This window comes from Enhydra lutris, unplaced genomic scaffold (genome assembly GCF_002288905.1).
Source record: "Enhydra lutris kenyoni isolate GAN:26980312 unplaced genomic scaffold, ASM228890v2 scaffoldscaffold3, whole genome shotgun sequence".
In the NCBI taxonomy this organism is placed as follows: Eukaryota; Metazoa; Chordata; class Mammalia; order Carnivora; family Mustelidae; genus Enhydra; species Enhydra lutris.
The window spans coordinates 61,208,782-61,229,479 of NW_019154087.1; the positions used below are offsets into that span (position 1 = coordinate 61,208,782).

A 20,698-nucleotide genomic window follows, 5' to 3' on the forward strand; every position below is an offset into this window, starting at 1 on the left:
TGAACTTGCTAGCCCTTCCATTTTCCTCAGTCTCTATCTCCACTACCCATCCCGACCTGCATGCTCCACTTCTGTCTCAGTCTAGACCCAATCACATGGACCACAGTCCCCAATATCCTCACCCCATCCTTCTGCCACAACTACTGTGCCAGGATACAACTGTGATCAAGCTCATCACTTGTCATCCCGGCGCCTGTACCCAGGAGGCTGGAGCACCTCCTGGAAAGAATCACACCACCACCTCATTACTACCAAACTAAAAGAACCACCTCAACCCCCGCCAGGCCCTCAGTGATATCTGGTAATCTCTGTATCAGTGCTGAGTCCATTCGGTATCCTTTTCCCAAGATGCCCATAGACTCCTTAAGCTTTTGAATCAAGCACCCTAGCCCAGTGGTATCCTTACCTTTCTCAAAAGACCGCTTTCTGCTACTAGGTTGTGCAAGCACGAATTCCTACTGTGCCACCTTTTGGAAAGAATCCTCTGCATCTTATCCTAACTACCACCCCACCCCCACCACTCACTCCTCAAAGAACTACATTCCGCATTTTGCCTGCTTTGTACTTCTTGCTCAAGTCACCAGTCACTGCACGTTGCCAAGTTTTCAGTCTTTCTCTTGCCAGATCTCTGTGGCAATTGCCACTCTTGTGAACAAAGTTCCTTCCCTGGCTTCCACACTCCACTCCTCTTAACCGCTCTCATTATTCTTTACTGGTTCCTCTTCTTCTTTCCAGTCCTTACGAGGCAGTTAACCCCCAGAGTTTCATCATTGGTCCTCTTCTCTTTTTACCCTCAGCTATTACCCAAGTTCCATTTTCATACCTTTATTTAGTAAGTCTCAAATCCCTGTCCTCAGTCCTGACTCCTCCCTGAATTTCTGCCAGATGTTACCAACTGTGCACGGAGCAGCTTTAGGAGGATGTTTTGCAGGTAACTCAAAATTAACACTCCCAAGCCAAACTCATCTGCTAACTATGCTACATTTCCCACATCCCTTCTATCAGTTCAGGGCACATCATTAGCTCAGGTATGCACGGACAGAATCCTCAATTCCACTGTGACCCTGGGTCTCTCAGAATGTAGCTACAGGTTGCTGATTCCATCTCTTAAATGTTGCTTGGCTTGTTCCATCCCTTGTGTCCTCTGTGTGAGCCTCAAGTCAGCCTCCCTCTCTTCTCCTTACCAGAAATGGTGTGGCTGCCTTCTAGATAATCTGCCTGCCTTTGGTCTTACCCCAGTTCCCAATCCGATCCCTATAACCATTCTGCGACACAAATTCTATGGTGCCATTTCTTTACTTAGCAACCTTCAGTATTTCTGCATTGTCTACGTTATAGAATCTGAATGTCTTACCCTTTTTATTACTGTATTATATTATTTTTTTAAATAGTTACTGCACATGAACTTTTTAGGCAGACATTATTATAGGTCCTTGGAGACAGAAGAGTAGATAAGACATATCTCTCCTATTCTGTGGATATTATATTCTCATGGGGAAAAACGGACAATAAATAAATATCAGGTAAATAAGAATTTCAGCTAATGATGCATGGTTCTGAAAACACACCACGAGGTACTCAAATGCTAAGTTAGGCAATCAGGGAGAACTTCCCTGAGGAGGTAGCCCTTGGGCTACAGCTGCTTCAGGAATCAGCCACACCTAGATCTGGGAGAAGAGCATTCGAGGAAGAACAAAAGCAAATGGAGCACTATAGGATGGTCAGAGGAGTAGGAAGGTCCAGATCACCTAGGACTTTGTAGGACACAGTAAGGAGTTTGGATTTACCTAACATTCACTGGAAAATTTTAAGCAAAGGAGTGACAGGATATGATTCCTTTTTTAAAATCAACTTTACTATGGTATAATTGACAAACAATGAAATGTGCCCATTTTAGGTAAACATTGCAGTGGGTATTGACAAATGTATATAACTATGTAACTACCACAATAAGCAAAATATGGAATGTTTCCACCATCTCCAGAAGTTCCCTTGTGCCTCATGTTTACACTGATCCATTCCAGTATTTGCTGTGTGTATCTGTATGGCATGAGGTAAGGACTGAGGTTCAGTTTTCCCCCATATGGATATCTGGTTGGTTCGGCACCATTCCTAAAAAAGACTATCATTTTTTCAATGGATTATCTTGTCTTCTTCTCAAAAACAGTGAGTCCACTTCTAAACTCTATTCTGTTCCACTAATGTTTACGTCTATCCTTGGGCATGTACCTCACGAACTGCTCTGCCTGCCTCATTCATCTTGGCATCTGCCATGTCTCAAGTCATCCCGGACAACAAGTTACTGAATAAATGAATCTCTCTCCAAAGGCAGAAATAATTATGCCGATTCTGTAGACAATGAAACTGAGGAGATAAATCAATCAGGGGTGATAAATTAGCTTCAGACCATACATTTCTTCAGTGGGAAAGACAAAGAGTTTTCTTAGTGCTGCAGACTTCCACACTCCCCCATGCACTCGAGTGCCTTCCTGCCCCAGGAAAGCCAACGCATTTCTCCACCAGCAGGAATCGTGGTTTATGGGAGATAGCACAGGCTGCTACAGCATGACACATACCCTGTTATGACTTTGTAAATGTTTTCTTTACTTGGCTAACTCGTGGTTTCCTTTGAACAGGGAAGTTGTAAAGCTGACCTATTCAGTACAGGATGGTAGTTAAGAGCATGGCCTCCGGTTGTAGATAGACTGGGCCAGGATCCTGGATCTAACCACCCTCACTGGCTGTGTGTTTTTGGCCAAGAACTCACCAAGTACAGGACAATTATAAGGATTCATGACCAAATGTACATACCGTACTTACATAACCCTTGGCTTGATAGACAAGAATTGTTAGCATAATGTATAAAGCATGCTTTGCTGAAATTACGCTTCTCAAGTTGATTTTTATTATAGCATTTAGAAGACCTACCTTGTTTTTGGTTTTAAGACCTTACTGACTGCCCTCCCACCACCTGGAAATAATTACAAGGGATTTTCTGCACTGGGTCCTTTTGCAGGGCCTCGAGTCTGAAAATACACTAGCTGCCCCTCTGGACAGACACTGCAATGAACACCCTGTGGATAGTGTCTGGGGTCACTGCTCTCTGACTCCCTGATGCCTATACCAGACCCAATGCCTAACTAAATAGCTTGGGGGAGAATGAGAGACAAGGCAAAGTACGAGGTAGGTTCCAGGAAGTGTGTGTAGTAAATATACTATACCATTTCTTTTTTCACAATGAGGGAGAATGCAACAAATGGAAGATCAAACTGGTTTTAAAATGCAGAACTCTAAAACTGTTTTCAAGCAAAGGCTGGCCACTTTGGTTTTCTAATTCAAACACCTTGTGCTAGCAAGAACAAAGAGAATGGGACACTGCTGTTCCATTATATTTTAATATAATGGCATATAATGCCATTATATTATATGGCATATATAACTGGCATATAATGCCAGTAGGAACTTTGGGCTAGAAACACAGCAACTATTCCAAAACTGTAACTAGTTCCCTTAGAGACCTTCACAGGCACAGAGGCAGAGACTGTGATCTTAATGCAGGGATTTCAGTTAGCACACTCATTCTTCCCTCTGCCATCTCACTCCCATCCTTTCCCATTTTGAAAAGTTACCAAAGTACAGAAATCACAATGTGTAATTTGTAAGTTGTTTGTGTCAATGCATTTTTTTTTAATTTATTAATTTGACACACAGAGATCACAAGTAGGCAGAGAGGCAGGCAGCAAGAGAGAGAGAGAGAAAGAGAGAGAGAGAGAGAGGGAGAGAGGCGGAAACAGGTTCCCCGCTGAGCAGAGAGCCCGATGGGATCATGACCGGAGCCGAAGGCAGAGGCTTAACCCACTGAGCCACCCAGGCGCCCCTGTGTCAATGCATTTCTGCTCAAAAACTCTGTGAACATTTATTTTCTAAAATAAAGCATTTAACTGGTTAACACTAATGAATTAAAAGTTGTCAGTAGGAATTCGACCGATTTCATACCATGCCCTTTTAGGTTTGTCTGTTTAGTTTGTTTTAAGTATGGTTTACGTGCTGGCCACACTGCTAGGGTCTGGGGCAGGCAGTTGGGTGTGGGAGTGCTACAAGGCTCACTAAGCCATAGGCTAGTCCACTTATCATCTACTAGGGAGAGAGATACAGCTAATTCCAGTACATTCTCCAGGTGCAATGAGCTTAGCATTGGGTATGCAGAAGGAGCACTGGCTGGTCTGGGTGATGCTTGGAGATGTTTGTTGACTGCCTACCCAGCACCCAATCCCGGTGTCACCTTCCCCTTCCCACAGCCCCGTTGTTCACAACAATCCCAGTCCTTCTAATCTTCCAATGAGCCTGCAGCTTGTACCGAACTTGCGACACTCCTCCCTGGCATATGATCTTGCATTTTTCTTAGCTTTGTGTTGAGGAAACTTCTTTTCACAATTACAAGCAGAGCCCCTTGATGGCAGAAACGCTGGGCAAATAGCTCTGTAGAATTTTCTGAGTACTGGGCACCCAAAGTAATGCTTATACACTTGCTGTATGAAGCCACACTTATGTGGGATCCAATGGCAACTGGAATAAATTCACAATATATTGCCAGAAAAGCATATAGACATCATGTCACTTTGGGCACTGGGGAAATATTCTACAAATGTACTTTGTGCAGCCCGTCAGATGTTACAGACAGCATGGTGAAAAGTTCGGTTAATAACACTATAACATTGTGGAAGACATTTTAGCTACCAACGACTAAACCATGAGCACTATAATCCAGCAGTTTTAAAATGCAGTCCTTCAAAATACAAGAACAAAGGCCACAGATTCCAAAACCAGGGTTTAACAAAAGCTACAATGGACAAATTGTTAAGCTTCATGTGTTTGTTCATGGCCTTTGGAAAACTTTCATAGAATATTTTCTATAAATAAAACAAAAGAGAAAATATTTAACAGACATCAAATGTCCTTTCTTTACTCAGCCGCTTCCCTATTTCCCAATGATTGTATTTTATCTTAAGAACATGTAATAAAATGCTTTGTTGGATCTTATTTTTGTTCCTTCACCTATAATAAAACATGACTGTTGGCCATGTATTTCTGGAGTTGGGAGGAAAGGGCCCCTTGTTTAAGGGTGTTTGGACTAAATGAATATACATTGTTGTTTTTTTCTTGGCACAGTTCATGCTGCCATTTTCCCATCAACTATGATGAGTAATTTTCTAGTTACATAACTAGATTTTGTCACAACATCTTCTGAGAGTGACCACTATTTTCATTTGTGCATAAATGATGCCATAGACACAAAGGCTGCCTTTTAGTTTAGAACACATTCTTGAGAGGTTTCTCCTCATGCAGCAAGGAGAAGACATCTCAAGTTCATGGGAAATGAAGAGAGACACTGAAATACTCTAATCATAAACACTAACTTTTTAAAACTGGCAGGCAACTGAGGCCATTTTTGTTAGGGCCCCCAATGTGGACTCCCCTAATTTCTTTTAAGATCAACATATACAGAGTTTTTAGGTAGCTAAGGTGGTGTCTGAATATGAACAATGAGAATCCAAAGTCCAAAAACCTTGCAGAACAAGAATATTCCTGTAGCAATTACTACAGTCCAGAATCAAAGTATGTAAGTGCTAAGTATAATAAGTTTCATCTGAATGTCCGCTTACATTGCAGAAAGATTCATACTGTCTTTGTTTCTTTCCTACAGATGTTCTAGAATCTGTATGTGTAGAGTTCTTAATGCCTCTAATAACACAAAGGTAACTGCTCACTTAGATGGCAAATGGGATCATTACATGAAAGAATGGAAGAACATTGTTTTTAGGTTACTTTTCGAAGTACCCAGATAGGTCAGTTCAATCCGAATCACTACACATTAACAGAGGAATTTTTCTGTGCCTGGCATACTGCCAGGGGTGAGGAGTATAAAGGTAAGACACAGTCCTTACCCTCATTCATCTGCAAATCTAGTAGGTGGAGAGAGAAAAGCAAGGCAACAACTAAAAACAATGTGAAAACTGTTCCATCAGAAAGAGGTCAAAGATCCACTGAGGGTACAGGAGAGGAGACCCAAGTGGTCTGGAAGGACCAGGGAGAACATTCTATAAGAAGTGGCCCTTTAGTTTAGTTATAAAGGAGTTCACCAAATAGACCAAGGGAGTGAAGCTGACCCCAAAGGAGGAGGAGCATATTTAAGAAAATGCTGATTAGAGGGAACCTTGCGCATTTAGGGAGCTGCACGGAATTAGGCACCACTTTGCGGTAAGGCGAAGAGAGGAGGAGGAGGAAGGCTGAGGTAGGCCGGTCCACATAACGGAGGGACTGGTGTGTAATACCAAGGATGGGGAGCACTCACAGGTTCTGGAAGGGGGAGGTGACATGGCCATTTTCGTGTTTAGAAAGATCACCTTGCTCAGAGTGTGGCTGATGACACAGAGGTGGCCAGAGACTTACTACGAGGTGCAGGAAGGAAACAAAGAACGGGGGCATGGACTAAAAGCATTGGGGAAGCCAAGACGTAGGTAGATCCAAAAGAGGTAGAGGAATCAGAATGTGCAGGCCTTAATGACTGCCTGACTACACAGCAGGTGACATGAACTCCGGACTTCTGGAGCAGCAGTGCCCATGGTCATACCAACAGCTGTCTGAGAAAAGGAGCGTTTCATTAGCTAAGAACCCATGCCTGGCACGGTGGGCGGAACACACATGAACACGTGAGTTAGGAATTTCCACTGACAACTCCCTGGGGCTGCACTGCCCAGTTGCTGCTACACTTGGATGAAGGCCCGAATGCCGGCCGTGTGGCTGAGCAGAGCCCATGGTGGCTCCTGCCGTTCCACCAACCTCTCCCCCTGGCTTCACACTCTCCTTGCTCTACAAGTCCCGGCCGATGAAGGTCTGTGAGGACAAGTGGCCTCAGCGACACTTATATTTATGAACTGTCACAAACTGGGAGCTATATGGCAGCATATCATGGGAAGAAGTAGGACTGTCTTAAGAAAGTAGTCAGACCCTACGATGCCTCGTGGCATTCTGGGCAGCCCCTCTATCTATTAACTGCATGGTATTGGCATAATTCATAGCTACTTAATGGGTAAAACAAAATATATACCCCGATTTGCAGGAATGCTGTTGATGGCCACCAGATGAGCAATTCTAAGCTCATCCAACAATTTAGAAGGAGCTACAACAAAAGGTTTCAATTCTACTTTACCAAATGCACTAATGTTCAGGCCTCTACAGAATTCTAGGCTTTGTTTTTTTTTTTTTCAATACACAAAAGGCACAGACTCTTCAAAAACGGATCTGTTTTTAAATCACTGTTTTTCAAACCTGAAAAGGAACTCTAGGCCCAGAGATGCCATCTTGTAATGCTTTATTTTTGGTGGTGCATCATATTAAGAAATCATTCTTGGATCTTCACCACAATATTCCCACACGGTATGTTTTTCTGATTAAAAGTAAGGCTGATATAAAATAAAGCTCCCAGAAATGTAATCTTCTAAAAAGGAGGAAGATAAAAAGGATTATAGTAAAGGTTTTCCTCTGCAGGTACAATTATCATTAGGCAAGATAAAAACAGGTCTATCATACATTATCTGTTCACCTAACTAGAATATTAGATCTGGAAAAACTCACATGTGTTTTCATAAAGGTTTTCCTTTATGCAAGATGAGAAAGGGAGGCCCACAGAAGATGAGCAGTTTCCCAGCATCACACAGTTTAGTGGCTTAGAAGCAGGATAAAAACCTCACACCCAGACTGGGCCTGAATTACATTACAATCTCTTGGTTCCACAAAGGCCATTTCTGAGTTGTCCCAGCAGCTGAAACATGCGTTGACAGCTGTTCTAATCTTGGGTTTACCCGTGGAAGAGTTTACTGATGTTTCCGTGTGTATTCAGCGTCTTCGAATTCTCATTCTAAATGAAGAGGCTAAAATAGTTCCGGGCCCCATTAATGCAAATCCTTAACAGATCAGAGGGATGCTTCCTCCGGAATCTGATGGTCCAGGGAATAAACCAAACCCGGGAAATGAATACAAATGGGATAGATGCACTGGTGGATGGTCCCAGTTCAACACCCAAAACACATTACAGTGTAGTTTAAAAGGGTTACGATGCTGTCTCGGCATTCTTCTTGAATCTCTGACACCATCATGTATCAGATTCTCTACACCTATAAAACCTAAAGCCTGTCCAGAAGCACCTCCGTTTATGTCTTTCTCTTCCTGTCCCTATTACAAGATATTTTTTCTGGTGTCTTCTCCCTTTAAATATAGTTGTGTCCTTTCAAAATATTTTCCCTACTCACGCGGAGTGTGTGCATAGGGAGATTCACATTTTTCTTTCTAGCACCATTATTTATGTCACCTGCTAATCTATCACACTACTTCTGCCAACTTTCAGTTCTTTTTTTCATTTCAGCTCAAGCCCGTTTCCTCAGAAGTTCTTGATGTGCTCCGTATAAAAGCCCCCGTATCCAGAGTGAAGTCAGGCAGGGGCTGATGGGCATCTGGAAGGCTGAACACATCAATGAGCAAGAACTCTTCTCCAGCCTAGAAAAATGGCCAGAAGATCCCACGGTATCAGGGAGATGTTTTATTGAGGTGCTGACCCCTAGCTGCCTGCCTGCCTGCAGATCCAGGCCGGCCAGCTCTCTGTCCAGACAGAGGAGGAAGACACATGTCCGCCGTGCAGCACAGGAAACTGCTCTATAAATCAGAAGCCGTATTGTTAACTTGCTTTCCTAAATAGAATATATAGCCTGAGGCAATTGCCAACAATTACATTTTCTTATGGATTCTGGTATACTTTGTAAACTTCTCAGGCCTTCATAGTAAAAGTGCCTTTCTCAGTTTCCCTATTTGACTGGACACAGACAGCTTCCCAACCCACCAGATGTAATGCACTTGTGGACAGTTTTCCATCGACGTGATATTATGAGGGGGGTTGACTGTTTAGTGCTAGGACAGCCCGTGATAAATTTTTTTTTAAAGATTTTATTTATTTATTTATTTGACAGAGAAGACAAGCAGGCAGAGAGGCAGGCAGAGAGGGCAGGGGGAAGCAGGCTCCCTGCTGAGCAGAGAGCCCAATATGGGGCTCGATCCCAGGACCCTAGGATCATGACCTGAGCCGAAAGCAGAGGCTTTAACCCACTGAGCCACCCAGGCACCCCAGGACAGCCCGTGATAAAGGTATTTCATTGATCATGAGTATGAAGGACAGTAGTAATAGAACCCAAACAAAACACAGAGTACTGTCTAAGAGGACTACATCCAGTGTTCCAAGGGATAGCCAGTGTGAAAAGGAACTTGGTACAGGACTCCCTATAGCCAGAGAACTGAGATCATAATATAGCAAAAGGTTGGAATTAGGTTCCTAGGATAAGAAATGGGATGGGCTCTGAGGTTAAAGTCAAGGACAGAAATTTTGGGGTGAGCTGGAAAAAGGGTACCAGTTTAGCATTTTAGGATTAAAACCTACAAACTCCTTTCCTCAGTTTTGCCATTTACTAGTTAGTAGATGACCTCTGGGAATTAGCTGATCCCTCTGAGCTGCAGACCCATCTCTTGGGCCCCTTCTGATCTACCATTCTGTGACCATGACCACCAGGAATGTGGCTGGGGCTGGCCAAGGGATGGAATGGTGAGTGCTAAATAAGAAGAGGGAAAGAGGAGGGAGTTCTTTGTGTACGATGAAGATCCTATTGCCAGAAATTCAATTAGGGCAAAGAACTGTGGTTGCCAAGCCATTCGTGACTTGGTGATGACCCAGGAACCAGCTTGTGCATCACACAGCACATGGTATTTTGTTCTCTGTAGGGAAGGAAACCTCTTGAGTGTTACTCACATCCTAAGCATTATAATGAAAAAGAAAACCTACTCAAGCTCCCAAGGCCTTTGAACCCTCCATCCACACCCTCCAGACACTCTCACCACACTGCTGAGGTGAATGAGCTAAGATTCCTGCAAGGCTGTACCACTGAGGGGCTGTCGAGGCGACCACTGTCGAGGCGAACCACAGTCCTCGCCTGGGCCTTAAAATTGTCATTTCACTGGATAATTCACTACAGAGAGGTCTTGGGTCTGCTCTGGCCATTTGGGGGTATAATTTTTATCACGAAATTCCACTGACAAAATATGGTTGGTGTTGAAGTATTTACTGACTGTCCTAGGAACCAGGCATTCATTACTTTTTTTTTTCCTTTTTTAATGACTAGTAACAATCTATGCATGGGAAAGCTTCAAAGAAAATGAAAATAAAACAAAAACACTTTAAATTATTACAATGTACATTTCCAGGGGTTCTTCTTTCAAGCGTAAAGGCCAGAGAAGGCCTGCCCACGGCCCTACGATATTTGGCCCCCAGCAGCCTCGCAATCTTCTTCATTTCTGACCTCTCTACTCTTCCCTTGCTCCCTGCCAGCCACATGGGGCCCTGCTAATCCTGGAATGTGCCAGATACACTGGAACCCTCGCACTTACTATTCCTTCCGTCTGAAGTCAGTCCCCAGGATGCCTGCAGGCTCACTTCCTACATTTCCTATCTCATATGTCACCTCATCAGCAAGGCCCTCCCTGGTCATCTTACAAAAAATTGTGTGCTCCAACCCCCAACAGGCCTTGTCCCCTTTACCTGCCTTTTCCTTCATACTGTGAACTACCCTGTCCCTACTAAGATGTGAGCTCCTGGACGGACGGACTTCTGCTGCTGCCATTGTTCGCTGTCGTATCCCCGCGTCTAGAAACTCGCTCTGCTATTGCAAGGGCTTGGATATCTGCTGAGTGAATTTATACTGGTTCTATCGCCTCTCAGTTGGACATATTACTAACTCACAAGGCACTGACATTTGCCCTACATTTTCTGCAAATTCTACCCATTTCTTAGAAATTCTAAGTAACTGGGTCTAGTCCTTACCATGAAACTAACCTTAAAATATAAACCAAGATTTCTTTAAAAGTCAGTCTTCAGAAACACATCCTTCCTTACAGAGAGCCCTGAGAGGCTAAGGACTCCCAACAGGGCCTGGGAGTGGAGGCTGAGGGAGCCGGTCTGTCAGAGCACTTGGGGCAGCTGTCTGGCACGAGGAATGTATCTGGGGACTATTTTCTATGCCTGAAATATACATTCCTTTTATTGTTGAGATGAAAAGCAACCGCCTACTTAATTTATACATCAAATGTTGAAACCATCCCTTAAACTCCCTATCTTTCTGCTTGTTTGATTAAGGCCATTCAAATTCACGGTAGGAACTGGATTACCCAGGGTTTCTTCTTTCAGCAGAGTAAAGTTTCATCTATTTGTAAAAATATGCTCAATAACTGAAGAGGGTAGTTAGAAAAGCCTTTCCTCCTCCTTTCTTTACCAGCTTATTATCACAAAGTGGAATTACATAATGAATATTTCTCTGAATCCCATATGCCGAGTGTTTTTCATAGACACTAGGACCTGGATCTTAGTGGAAAGCAGATCAGAAGAGATCCTGTAACTTAAACCCTATCTGACTTGTTATTAAGAGCTCAATAACAATGGCCCTTATGCTTACCTAACATTTACGGTTTATAAAACACTCCCATGGATGGTACCCCGTTTGAGTCTCACACTATCCTAGGACACAGGCAGGCCCTTGTGGTTTTCTGTCCACACTGATGGTGAAAGCAGCAGAGGCCAAGCCACCAGCCCAAGAGGAGAAGCCCCTCACATAATCTCATCTACTCTCACTCCCGGGCTAACTCATGCACAGTGATCACCAAGTGAATACCAGAGCTTGGCCAAACTCTCTGAACGTCATGAGCACCCAAAGCTGTCAGAACGGTTAAAAATTGTTTATTTTGAGGGGCGCCTGGGTGGCTCAGTGGGTTGGGCCGCTGCCTTCGGCTCGGGTCATGATCTCAGGGTCCTGGGATCGAGCCCCGCATCGGGCTCTCTGCTCAGCAGGGAGTCTGCTTCCTCCTCTCTCTCTGCCTGCCTCTCTGTCTGCTTGTGATCTCTCTCTGTCAAATAAATAAATAAAATCTTTAAAAAAAAAATTGTTTATTTTGAAATATTGTTATTATTTTTAAAATTATTTTAAAATTTTGGACATAAAATCAATTATCTTTCAAAATTTGGTTGAAAGCAAATCTTAATCATAATCTTCTAGCTTGACTTTAGCGCATACCCTAAGATCAACCTTTCCCCCAAATTAAGTGTTTTTTCAGTGCGACAATATGGAAAATTGCCTTAACTAAACAAAAAACCAGAAGAAAGTTGAAAACATGGATTCAGTGATTGCCACACAGAATTTTAAAGGAAGCTTTGCTATTCTCTCAGCGTTGATGGGAACAGGCCCTGAGCACACTTGCCAGATGTTCTTAATGATATCTCACCTGTGCAGTCAAATTCAGCTAAGTGATAAAAATCCAGGAGCCAGTTATATCAGTTAAGCTGAACTCAAAGTACTTATGAGACCACTATTATGTTTAGTACCAACTGTTGTGAACTGGAAAAAAAAAAAAATTGTGAGATCAGTTCTTTACCCTAATGATGTCTGGAATCTTGGTGATAACCACATACCAAGCAATATATAATTAAGCACTAAACTGGGCAAATACCACAGAAATTCAGAGGAGGGCCAGCTGGAAAGGTCATAGAATGTTCCCTGGGGTTGGTCAGACCCTGAAGGATGAATAAAGGAGACAGGATAATTTTCTCAGCAGGAATAATGGCTTAGTTTAGACAAGTAGGAATAGAAATAAACACGGCATGCCACTTAAAAATAAAAACCTAATCTAAAAATCTAACCTAATGTTAGAGTAGGTTTTTGTGAGGCTTGTGCAATGGGTCTGATGTGCATCCTCATCTCAAGAACTCTGGGATATCAGAGTATTCCTCCAGAAATTCTAATTAATAAGGGGGCCTTAAGGGACGCCTGGGTGGCTCAGTTGGTTAAGCAGCTGCCTTCGGCTCGGGTCATGATCCCAGCATCCTGGGATCGAGTCCCACATCGGGCTCCTTGCTCGTCAGGGAACCTGCTTCTCCCTCTGCCTCTGCCTGCCATTCTGTCTGCCTGTGCTCGCTCTCTCCCTCTCTCTCTCTGACAAATAAATAAAAAAATAAATAAAATCTTTAAAAAAAAAATAAAAAAAAATAAGGGGGCCTTAAGGGTTACCTAGGAGAAATGATAAAGAGGATTCTGGGACGAATGATCCATCACTTAGAATGTAAAACTAACACACCAGTCAAAGAAGGGGAGACAGCCATAGCACAGAGGTAGAGATGAGATGCCCTAGGAAGGCAGGAGGGAAGCAAAAGTCCACTCTATGTCCTGGGTCCAGCTGCACAGGAATAAATGCTCTGCCCTCGGTGAAGCAAAGTACTGGTGATATGCAACTATTTTCTAGAAATTATTTCCAGTTCCTCAAAAGTGTTTTAAGATAGAAAAAACCAAGTTACCTTTGGGAAGCCTAACGAGCAAGACTCACTCAGACGCCAGATAATCCAGCGTTGTTGAAATCTTGAAGGAATAAAACCTTCCCTCCAGCTTGGGACTGACAACAGGAATGGCACAAAGGTGGGGGTGGGGGGGAGAAGGCAAGAGCAGAAGCCCAGGTGTGATTACTAAGGGCAATGCAGCCCAGCACCTGTCTTTGGTAACAAAGCAGAAATTTACAAAGTGAAGTTCGCACTAGCAGCTGAGAAGCAAGATATCTCAAGGGTTACTAGATGTTCAAACCATTCTGTGGCTATCCTGGGGTGTAAAGGCCCAGAAGAAAGTCCTGGATGAAGCCTGGAGCCAAATACTAATGCAGTCTTTACTCAAAAACCTCCCCCTGCTGAAGACCAAGGAAAGTGGGTTTTGTATATTTAAGAAAACATAATGCCTACACATACATCTACTTATTTCTTTACAGAGGAGCTTGGCCACTGGGAAGAAAAGAATTAACTGGTCAACTTGGAATAGTTCCCACTTTCACAAATACAGAGTTCTTGCTATTTCCAAAATAGTACAGAAAGATACAGACCCCGGAACAGATGTATCCCCTCTTGTCTAGGAGAGGTACCGCTTTAATAAACCGATGAAAATGAAGTGAATTAGCCCCAGCCAGGGTTCTCCAGGGCTAAACTGGGTGGGACTTGTCAATGAGTAATTCTGGAGCACTTTATTCCAACCCATTTATTTCCTTAAGGAGTACAGCCTTCCTGGCACCATGAGCCAACTCAAATCCTCAATGGAAGGCAAGATTTTGAATTATATTTAAATACCTGCTCAGCAAACTTCCTCTTTTCCATGGATTACAAAGAGTCAACTTCAGCCCAGCCTTTAAGACAGTTATCTTCCAATGCAGAATTAGGAAGTCTACCCCGTATCAATATCATTTCAGCCTCATTAGCATCCTCAAATACTTCTGCCCAGAAGCTGATGAACCATCAGAGAATCAATTCCTTCTTTCTTTCTTCCACATTTCCCTTACAAACTATGTGCCCGGCAAGGAAATTCTGATTTCCTCCTCCACACACAGCTGTGAGTTTGGGCTTCCTGCTCCTCTGCTGCTTTAGGTCCTTCTGGTTAAGCATCTGCAGTGGAAGTCTGTGTGTCTGGTCCTGCAAAGTTTTGTGCTCTGCAGAACCCTAGAGAGGGCACTTTCCACACTCTGCAGGACCTGACACACAGAATCCAATTACATGCAAGTCACTTCCAAAGTCTCCTCCTTTCCTTCCTTGCCCACACGGCCACACGTCCCTTGTAGGGCCCAGCTTTATGTGCTCATCATCTCTGATGGGCACCCCTCTACTAGACTCCTTCCTCACTGCCCTGCCCCTAGTCTTGCCTGTCTCCAATCCACAGACCACGCTGCTGCCAAAGTCAGCAGACTCCGAAAGATCTGACTTAGAACATATTCCACATCTTTGTCAGTAGTATAAAGCTAAAGTCCTTGGCAGGACATACCTGATCCTTCATGCTCTGACTCCTACTGATCTCTTTAACCTCATCTCTGGAGCTTCCCCTGCCTCTCTTCTTTCTTGATTTCCTCGAATGTCTCCGGCTGGCCATGCTGCCCTTCATAACCTTATACATCTGGCAAACCCCTACCTGGCTTTTAAGTCTTGGTTCAAAAGCCCTCGAGGATTCCCCCAGGTAGCCCTGGACTCTCCTCCTCTCGCCATTCTTTATCCATACCTTCATTTTTCCTCCTGCCATTATTTTTGTGCACATCTGCCCCACCATGACGCTCTGAGATCATCAATATTTGTTGAATGGATCAACGAGTTAATTAATGAATGGATAAGAGAAACTTATCTGAAGATACAGCTTTGGAGACACTGGTATATAGGCTAGTAATACAGTCATGAGGAAAAAGAAATTGCCCAGAAGGAACACAGTAGACCACAGGATGAGAAGACCAAGGTTAGAACTCAGAGAAAAGAGAGACAAACCCTCTCTTTGAGAAAGAGCAATAAAAAAATAAAATAAAATAAAATAAGCATGGAGAGAACTAGGGGGCATATATCCCAGTAGACCAAGGCAGAGGAGATTCAAGAAAGAGAAATGGTGTGCACTGAGCTAGTCCTTTAGTGCTGAACAATAATTATTACATCCTTTTATAAGGACATTTAGGTAAAAATCTTATAAAGTTTACAGATGGGAGCTAGACAATATAGATACACAGTTTTGTTTTTATTAAGATGATTCTCAGTCAAGTCTGTTTCCAGTTTCAGATTTTGCCAACCCAAGTCTTCCTTTACCATGCTGTCAGAAAAGTGTTTTTTCCCTTACCAATTTTTTCTAACATATAGTTTAGCTTCAGTTCAGAGCCACTCTTGTAACACTAAGGTAGATTTCTTCAGGTGAGGTTTTCCAGACACAGAGATGGCAACTCAACCAACTAAAAGTTTTTCTAGGACAGAAATTAAGCCCGTATATTGAAGAGTCAACAAATATGTTTGGAAAGAATGACTGAGAATTTCTTACAGAAGTTAGGTCATCTAGAATCATAGCTTTTATCCATACCCTGGCAAATACGGGGCCTATGGTAAAGATCGCTAATTGATTTTGGCCATTTCCCAGCTGAGCCTGTACAAGCCCACAAACACCCCACAAGCTACAGCAACCGGTCAGAGCTGGCCCAGGTGACATTACATCATCTCAAGTGAACTGCACTAGAGAAAGCTCACTAGATTTGAGCTTTCGTGGCTCCCTGGTTATGTCGGCACGGTACACAGTCAGCAGAGCAGCTGTCTGCTAAGAGGACAATGGGCAGAAACAAAGGAATCAAAATGTGACTTGGCCCTTCTGCTTTATTTTCTATGACCTTCTTCTATTACAAATTGTGAAAAAGAAGTCTCTTAAGCTATTAATTTCACAGATGTATATAAATGCCATTTCAGATCAATTCGGAGAACTGAATTATAAATCATGGGGGTTCTAGATTTCTGTCACTGACCACTTCTGGCTGGACACCCTTTGTCAAACAGCTGTATGAAACTTGGGGTTTAGCCATATATTGCTTTTTTAGGAAGATAAGTCTGGGAACAGTCTGTTCCTCCCATGTTCCTGTTTAAAAATGCTTAGCTGGTTTCCCACTGCTTCTCTACATGTGACAAGATAAAATCCAAACTCCTTTGCATGGCACCATCACAATGAAAGGACCATTTCATTCCCCTTCTCCTGCCTCTGCTCAATATTCCATCACACCAAGTCTTTCTTTGCATAACGGTTGTATTAGCTTTCTACTGCTCCTTTCTATGACACTAAGTCGTAAACTTAGTGACTTCAACATACGAATGTATCATCTTTCAGTTATGTGGGTTAAAAGTTCAAAGGGGATCTTACCAGGCTAATCGGAGAACTGGCAGTGCTGTGTTCCTTCTGGATGCTCCAGAACAGCATCTGTTTCCCTGCCTTTGCCAGCTTCTAGAGGCTGCCTGCATTCTTGAGTCGTGGCCCCCTTCCATCTTCAAAGTCAGCAATGGCCAGTCAAAATCTATTTCACACGGCCTCACTCTGACACTGACTTCGGATTACCTCTTTTACCTACACAGACTCTCGTGATTACACTGGGCCCATGGAATGATCCAGATAATCTCTCCATTTCCAAATCTTCAACTTAATCACATCTGCAAGGTCGCAGAGTGGACATCTTTGGGGGGCCATTATTCTAACTACCATAGTAGTGTTCCTTCTGCCTGGACAGTTAGAAGACTTCTACCCAAATTCCTTAGGCAATCCTTAAGATTCTATGGAAATACCACTGTTTTCACGGGGCCCCCCTCTTCCTCCAACCCAAGGGGCTCATTTCTCTTGTCTCCTTAGTCCCATGTACAAATACCTCTCCTGCAGCACATACCTTGCACTGTAGTTTACTTGTCCTCAAGTATGTCTGTCTGACTAGATTCTGAGTCACTAAGTCTTATTCATTTCTGCAGCCCCTGGGGCCTAACTATTAAACACTGTGGGGAAGAAAAATGAAGGTGATTATTTTAATAAATGAAGACCTCAGGTAGATAGTAAATTCACAGGGCTTCTGTTTTGCGTATAGCTTAGAAACTAGTTCTGACAGCTCTTAACTGGGTCTTAACACATTATCAGTCAATCTCCTGAATTCTTTAACCATTCCAGGGAGGCATTCTAGCAAACTTAAACCATTCACATCTAAGGATATTTTCTTTTTCTTTTCTTTTCTTTAGGACATTTCTAACTTTAATGTAAGTTACCATGGATCAAAACATGTCAGTTTTAAGTGTCCTCCTGGACGTGGCTGGAAAAGGGCAAGCAGCACCCCAAGTGCTTGGTTAGCTGAGGGAAGTGATACTCTCTGAATGATTTCTGAATTCCCAAAGATGATGCCCTTCTAACACATCTGACTGTACTACATTGGAGGTTAAAAGCCACCTTGCCACAATATTTATTTGGTATTTCAGTACCTAGAAGTTTTTCATTTAAAAAAATAGAACAAAAAGTTCAAAATTAAACAAAATTTAAATAGTCTTAGCTACTCAACTATTCAAATTACAAGTCAAATGAGAGGTTGAATAAATTATGGCCATGTGAATGCTGGAAGATTTTTAAAGGCCAATAGTTTGCTGTGAATATCTCATGTCTCTGATACCACCATACAGTACAGAAATCTGAAGATACGGAAATAAGATGAAAAATTATGTGCCTAGCAGTTGAGTTGAAAGAACCCAACAGGCACCAAAAAAGAAGAAATGATCACCTATTTCCTAATTTGAATACAAAGTCTACTTTGCTATTTTTTCTTCATCAGCAAGAGTAAAAGCCCTCTTCGATCTAAATCCTGTCAGTTTGGGTCATTTTAGTTTAGGAAACTCCATTCTTTTGTGGAATTTCTGAAGCAATAATTGACGTTTAAACATGCCTTTTGTTCAATTTCACTGCTTTTCCTAATCTTGAAAAAAAAATGAGATATTTTAGATCCAAAAGGGGCCTACTGATCCGTATTATAGCTCACATTGACAAAGAGGGACTCTGAAGCCTTGCTGCTTCCTCTAGCTCAGGAAGAAGCAGAGGCTAAGGAGGAGACATCACTGCCTGCTGCCTGGGAACACAGCCTGAGAATGCAAGACTTGCTCTACGGATCAGCTGTGCATGGATGCCGTGTGTCAAGGCCGACTTTCAACTTGGCGCATTTTTACAGAGAAGGGAAGTGCAATTTCTCAGTGCTGGTGTTGGTGTTTTTTCCTAACTTCTAAACTGTTCCGTGACTGTATTTAGAAGTACATTTAGGGGCCATGAACACCACCACCAACCAACTGGGCTAACATGGAGGACTTCAGGCCTAATTTGTAGAAATACTAATCATGTTGTTGCTAATTGCTGTTGTCCAGACATTTCAAGCCTTTCCTGTTCTTAAATCTTGGTTACGTACAGGCTAAGCATAAAGCTCACTGGGGAAATCACACAGAGGATCTGGAATTAGAGCTGGAGCCATCTCAGACCAGAACAAACATTAAAGGCTATTCACAAACCAACGAAAAGTCAATGCACCTCCAAAGTCTACTAAGGTCTGTCAAGAATGCAAACAAGTTTTGTAATAAGCTTAATAAATAAAACAACTGAACCTACTAAGTGGTACTTACGGGGAACAGACTAAATAAAGGATATAGCCTGAGAGGTAGAACAGGTTCCCACTAGAACAAGGATTGTTTACCTTGCTCGGATTAAATCCAATAATCCAAAGAGTGGTATTGGTACTAAATGTTTCAGGAAGAACCAACAGTAGAAATCCCAGTGGGATCTACAAACTTCATTTTTCTGTAAAAGTGAAATGCCAGTAAAACCACACCATTCCAACATTCTCCCGTCTCAATATAAATCTTCTTCCATCTTACATTTCATCCTGAACAATTTTACTATGTTCACCATAGTAGCAACTGGAAAAAAAAAAAAAAGTGTTTCATCTAGAAGCAAAAGTGAGAAACCTTTACAAAAAACACTGAGCTTCTCCAAAGCTAGATTTCCAAGTTCTTAATATAAGCTAAGCTAACACAAATAAAGACTGCTACAGTAACCAAACTTTTCTGCTAACAAGTATCCTTAAAAACAATGACAATTCAACCATAATAGATTATTTTCTACAGTGAGCAGATAATGAACCTACATACTTCTTCTTTTTGATTTTTGCTAGCTTGGTTCATAAATCTTGCAACTTGCAAGCTCAAGGGTTTTTTTTGGAGGCAAAGACAAGTTAATAGTCGAGCTTAAAATAAATCGGCTTTGCAATTACTTTTTTTTTTAAGCCGATGAAGCACGTTTCCCCATTCCACGCCATGAAGCAATGCGATGTTAACTTGCTATGGAGTCAAATGCGGCAAACTCCGAGAGCTCCAGTCGCGAGGCGGCGGCTTGCTGCACCCACAGCTTCCCGCACTCCTGCAGCATCAGGACGCAGCACTCTCCAGGCTGGGCGCAGAACCCGAACTCGGGGCCTCCGGGCCACGGGACAGTATACCCTACCCCCGTCCCGGGGAAAGTGAGGCACAGTGACCCGAGCGATCTGGAGTCCGGCGAAGGCCCCCGCCGCTGCTTGGCTTCCCTTGCCCCCCGGAGGTCTGGGAGGCTCCTCGGCAGCACACGGTAGACACCGCGCTCTTCGCCGTAGGAAGATTATGGCACTAGCCTGAGAGGTGGCTGTCCCCAGCCCACCGCCCCCCGGGTCCCACCCCGCACGGATCTCGAGGCATCCTGCTACCCGCTCGCTAGGAGCTCGTTACTGGGACCTCGCGGCGCCTCCTGCACGACGCCTCCTCCCTGGGCTCCGCCAGCCTAAGCGCCCGAAAGTTCCTCGGCCCCAGCGGCCACAGCGACCTGGCCGCCCACCCAGTGCCGGGCTCCCTGCCACCCTCGCCCCCCCGCCCCTGCTGTCCGGGCGCCCCTGCTAACCTGACGCCGCCGCGCCACTCAGGTGGCCGCCTTGCGCCCCTCGCCATGGCCAGTCTGCTAGCTGTCGCCGCTCCACGCCCCGCGCCCGATGCCCGGGAGCGCCTACTGCGGGCAAGCTGTGTCCGCCCGCGCCGGGCAGCGATGCGGGCTGCGCCGCGGGCAGCCGGGAGTGCGGAGCTCCGCACCTACAGCAGCCGGAGCCGGCCGGTGCGGAGCATGCCCAGTGCGACTCGCAGGGCGGCGCGGAGGCGCGTGGCCGCGCGGGGTGTCGCCGCCGGGTTTTCGCAGCAGCCACCGGCGTGGGGCGGAGCGGG

At 43.9% G+C, this 20,698-nt stretch overlaps 1 protein-coding gene across 1 annotated transcript in view; it reads right to left on the reverse strand.

Annotated features, from left to right (window-relative positions):
* LOC111155705 (microfibril associated protein 3 like) overlaps positions 1–20,469 on the reverse strand; it is a 35,672-nt gene extending 15,203 nt beyond the window's left edge. The window contains exon 1 of the mRNA XM_022516025.1: positions 20,385–20,469. The gene's annotated coding sequence lies outside the window, so the exon portion shown is untranslated. The remainder of the gene's footprint in view (positions 1–20,384) is intronic.
* Between the last annotated feature and the right edge of the window lie 229 nt (positions 20,470–20,698).